We start from the raw sequence: 6,000 nt of genomic DNA on the forward strand, positions 1-6,000 counted from the left end.
TCTCGTAATGCAGACATTATTTTGTGCATTTTATCTTCATTTAAGAGACAAATTGGCCTTTATCTCTAGTTTCTTGAAATGTCATTTTTTTACGACTGACTGGCCATGGCTATGTTTATTAAAACGCTGTTGATAAAAACCTTGTGCGAATGTAATAAGTTCTTTCACAGTAAAGATAGAATGTTTGCGCCATAAGAAATTTAGTGAAAATATTTGTTTTACAAATTTATTGGCATTCCGTGGCTGAAAAAGAAAGAAGAAACAAGCAAAAATTATTTTCTTGTTGAAAAAAGCTCATCGCTGTCACAGATAAAATGGTGTATGAAGTGTTGTTTTTGTTCCCTTTTTTTTGTGCCAAATCTGGTTTTAGAATGTACTAACGTTCACTGTATGAATCCAACTTACATCTTTAAACATACAGAAAATCAACATAAAAATAAAGTAATGTTAAAACATAAATTAAATGGTTTTCTTTATTCATATCCACTTGCCTCTCCTAATTAAGCGTCCTAACTTTTTAATCTTTACACATTCTTATTTAGTTTATCTTAACTATCAAATACAAATTATATATAATGCAGAGTGTATATTTATATGTGCGACTTTGAAATAATTTGCAGGAGTTATCAGGCATCACTACCTTTCAAGTGTGTAATTTTGAACGATGTTTTTCCTGATTTCTGCACTTACATGCCCTATCATCTTAAATCTGGTCCTGCTATTATAGTCAAATGACTGGTGATTTTTAGTTCGTTGCAAATGAAAATGGTGCAGACCTGACATCCACTACGGTGACAATGACAGCCTTTTTGAAAATCCTGATGTCTCTACTCCTCCTAGCTGGACGGTAATTTTGACCTTTTGTAATGTTTAAACGACGATTTGTACTGTATTGAAGCAATCAGCCATGTGTATTTCAGAAACACGAGCAGCTTTCGTTCTTTGATTTTAAATATAGGTTATGCATGTTGTCGGAATGTTGTAAGAATGTCAGGCCTATTTTGTAACGTTAAACAAGAACGTTGTACCAACACCACAGAGTTCACCATATCACGTTGCCTTAACGTTATGTGACAACATTGCCACAACTTTAGTACAGCCTTGCTGCAACGTTGTTGCAACGTTGATTTGTCAGCTCGGTTCATAAGACAAGCAGGTAATTGAAACGTTATGAGAAATGTAAAATGTTTGCAAGTAGTCTGACCTTTTATTACTTTTATACTTTGGATATATCTGGTGGCGTAGGGGGAAGGCGTATCGAAGACAAAATCGAAATAACGGAGTATATTTGTGCGCAGAGGGCGTTAACGGCAAATCAGAGTTAAGATGGCTGAACAATAAGGGGTAAAAGTTGGGTTTTTTTAATATAAAGCTAAAATTGTTAAAATCTGCTAGAAGGTAAACCCTTCCAAAAGGTAATTTGTACTGCATTTCATGCTTTTTGAGTTCATGCCTGTACATGTGATAATTTTAACATATGTGCATATTGAAGAAAACCTATGAAAAAAATAAAAACAAACAAAATAAAGAGTTAAAATATTATCATGCAACACAAAAGATAAAAACTGCAGATGTTACACTTCTTTAAAGACTGAACTTCTAAAATGGTCGATCCCTATAAATAGGTACGTACCATCGGCATCACACAAAATATGAGTCATATTGTTCAGTATTATAGTGTATAGACTCAATATCCTCCCTTTATATCCGGTTAACAATAGCATGTAATCAATAAGGTCTGAAACTTCACCTGCCAATCACAATCGCAGTTAGTCTCCAATTCCCAAAAGCCAATCAGATGTCCCTACGAAGCGCGTTTTCTAAATGGCTCTGTACTGGAGAAAAGGGGTACGCCCTCTCTATTATATGTGTGTGTCAGCCATTAAAAGGTGTATACAAAGGCAAAAACAAGAATAATCCTTAAATCATTATCATAATCTGTTATATAACCCACATTAGTTTAGAAACTCCATGAAAATATCTGGTGGATATATATGGATGAGTCAGGTATGTATGTCTTTATGAGAAAAACAGTGTACCAGTTCAGCTTTGAGTCTTGTTTCATATGACTCACGGGATTCAGTGATAAGTTTGATGTCCCGACTCTTCTATGCAAAGTTTACATTCGATATGTTTAATTTTTTTTTTCGTTTCCTTAAGTCACTATATAGAATATTAATAAAAAAACAAGTGACCGCAGGACATAATTTACTGCTTTATCCGCTCTTTCGTTTAACCCTGTGATAAAATCTGGTGTTATAAAATATAAGCAGTGTGAAAGGGGAATCCGACAAGATAACGAATTGAGTTTTTATGTAGGTTTCATTGTAGTCCCAACGATATGAGTATGTGATAAGTTCTACAGTAACCAGATAACGATCGCATTGCTGACCTGTACAGTGCATTTTTTAGTAGCATTGTAAACATTATTTTTAGCGCAAAGAAATAAGTTCAGACGCATGGGTTCTCGACAACAATATATTGGTCTCTTTTCTAGTTTCTTGTTTTTCCTCAACGTTTTAACTTTAATCACTTTTGTTATGACTTTATTGTCTTACCTATTAATCGGCAAGAAACACCATCATAGCTCAGATAAATATGTTAAGCCACATATACTTACATAAATGCATACGTACGTACATACTACCTCCATTTTAAACATAATACAATAAAAAAGAACCTTCTTTGATTTGATACAAAAGTGGAGGTAATATTCTGTGTTGATAAAAGCAAGATATTAATTAAGTTTTTTTTTTTTAAAGGCACCGTTCTTACAATCTACTTCAAAATGCTATCATTGTCCATACCAAAGAAGCCAGATTTGTCGCGTGCAAGTCAGGTTTTGAATAACACTGGACTGGCAGCCAGTAGCACAATCACAGTTAACGCATCAGAAATTACGGCGATGAGCCATTGCAGAAACTGCCTGACATGAAAAGCATGTAGTCCACTGGGCTAACTATTATACTAATTTATGCAAACAACAAATAGCTGACATGCTGAAGGTAACGTATTACAGTATACAGTTTATAGCCATTAATATGCAGTGTTTACTAATGAATAAACACATTTATTCCTACTTCCAACTTCATTGGTCAGAAGGCTAGGGTGTATATAGCATGGTCAAAATTAGTAAAGGATAAAGTATAGGCAACTGTCTTTCTTTGTAAGTGTGTAGTATCAATACATATACATCCAACAACCACGTTTTATGATTGGGAAATAAGCAGCACTCAACAAATGAACTTTCAATGCAAAATTTCGTGAGTGCTTTAAGTTAAAACATTTCAAATATGTAAAATTAATGTAAAATTTAAAATATAACACGTAATTATGTTAACAGCCTGTGTAATATATATATATATATGTGTGTATATATATATATATATATATATATATATATATATATATATATATATATATATATATATATATATATATATATATATATATATATATATATATATATATATATTAAAATCAGGCAAAAGCAACACATGTAAAGTCCTTAAAACATAATTTAAATAATGTACAAGCCTCACTTGCTTAACAAGTCCACGATGTTATCAAGTGGTACGTCGTCATACAGTTTCTTCATCCAATTCAAGTCAAAATACGCCTGTACATACGGTGGACGTCAAGTCAAAATATGACAGTTCATACGGTGGACGTCAAGTCAAAATACGTCTGTACATACGGTTGAAGTCGATACACTCGACACCAATATGCTCCACTGTCAGTGGACACTGACATGGTACAGGTCATGGTACAGGTCATAGTTCATCCTTCAGAAGATAAGCACGAGTCAGGTCAGTGTGTCTGTTATGCGATCCCACATTATCATCTCATCTCTCCGATTTGTTCTATGCGAGAGATGCCATTCACCAAACGTAGATTTGATGTTCTTAAGTTTTCGGTGGAGTTTTGATTCCACGTATTTTGATAAGTGTGTCAAACATCCTGATTTATGCAGTATCTGAGGTCAATGTATAGAATTTTCCTTCGGAAACAGGGGGACTGAAATAGAGGTCACAATAAGCTTCTTGGTTGTAAAGGTGTTGTAGTAGGTCTGTGAAGCGTAAATTATGGGCCATAACGACCCACTACTGAAACGAGAGAATAGTGCTCATCAAAGTGGATTCTCTCACTAACTTTCGTATTTTGTAGAGAACATTATGTATATTGCATGCAAAACACCTATATGGTCAGGATGTAAATGAAGAAACGTAACTTAAGCAAGTTAAATGTTTAATGTAGGTTACAATGATAGTTGTATCGCTATGGTACCATGAGAGCTGCTATCCGAGCACCTGCTCCATTGATTCAAGCATGACTAGTAGAAGCCAAATTTTTGTAAACAGCAAAGCAATTAGTATTGGCCACAAAGACTTCCTTTCAAGAACCTACTTTTCAAGATACATATAAACCAGTTATAACGCGATTCCAATTATAACGCGATGGCAGTATGGCTTCCATTTTATAATTGAAGGTGACCTATCTTTTTCACATCCTAAATACATACTCTTGGCTTATTCGTATCCCTAGCAGATTTTTAATCACAGCGCTGCCTTTAATGTTTCCCCAATTTCCGAAATTTTACAAAACGATATATATATACACAATATGACTCCAAATTTCAATTTTAAGTAGACCAAAACGCCATTTTCTTTTGAAAGTTATGTTTAGCGCGCGACCAAGTTCACATTTATCTGGGTGGAGTTATGTGGGCTTTAACACTGTTGTTGCTGAGTAATGATGGATCTGCTCTTGTGTATTTAGTTAGGAATACGGCATACATCCAGTTACTTTGTTTCGTGTAGTGTATTTTTATTTACATAATTAAGCCTTAGGTAGAATTTTAAAAAATGAGCATATAATAAAATGGTTTACTGCATTCATATTTTCCCATACAAATGCAATAACCTATAATTATTACATGCTTGCTATGAGCGCTACAATCACATCACAAAGGTTGATAACTGCTTCACATGTATATCACGTTTTTATCTCTTTGGATATACTTTATTACGCAAGCTGTGTTTACACCAGTATCATCTAACTAGACAAATGTGTGAATCTATATCAGTACAACACATCTGCAACAAAAGAACTTGACCAAAAAGCTTGCGTTAAGATTTCGTGTTTAGCCCATGATATGTGTCTGTGTGTGTGTGTGTATATATATATATATATATATATATATATATATATATATATACGTGTGTGTGTGTGTGTGTGTGTGTGTGTGTGTAACGTTTCCCTCTTAGTAAGAGGGATGGTTGATTGGGTTTGGCTGGCTTTATCCAGAATATGACCTACCTCGATATTATAGCCCGGCGGGAGTGAAAGTAGAATGGAATTTGAATAGAGACCTGAGAGAGAATACTGGGAAGAAATAAAATAATATGAGCCCCCTTTTGACAAGAAAATAACAAATTTAATCAGAACAAATTAATAACGGCAATTCCGATTCAAGTTAGATTATTTCAATAGAATTTAACAGGTGTGTCCAATTTGGATTTATTTCATGATCATAACGAGAGGTGAAAAGAGCGCAATGTCCACGATTGATTACATCCCCTTCCTGTCTGGCCGTATATCAGCGTCTCCTAGTTCATCCTTCCTAAGCTTTATGTTCTGCCCCTTCATGGACTTCCTTGTTTCTTTATTCTGAACTCGTCCTTCTTTCTTCTTTTCCAAGTACTCCTGTCTTCGGACTGTCTCGTCTTTCTCTCAGAAAGCTGTTCCTTAAAGGACAAATTTACCCCATATACCGCACTATCTAGAGGTACATACAATTCACTTACGTTATTCAGAGCATGTTGCTGTCCACATACCGCATAAATTCTGACGTAGTACTTTAGGACATTGAACTCGCTTCCAATGGCAAGTCGCAAATTAGCACGTGAACTTCTACCAAATATTACAGTATTATTTTACATATGCTACTACATGTTCGATTACTATTGCATGAAATTCACAAATGTAACTCATGACAAT

This window comes from Sinohyriopsis cumingii, chromosome 19 (assembly GCF_028554795.1).
Source record: "Sinohyriopsis cumingii isolate HCF-2022 chromosome 19, ASM2855479v2, whole genome shotgun sequence".
Classification (NCBI taxonomy): Eukaryota; Metazoa; Mollusca; class Bivalvia; order Unionida; family Unionidae; genus Sinohyriopsis; species Sinohyriopsis cumingii.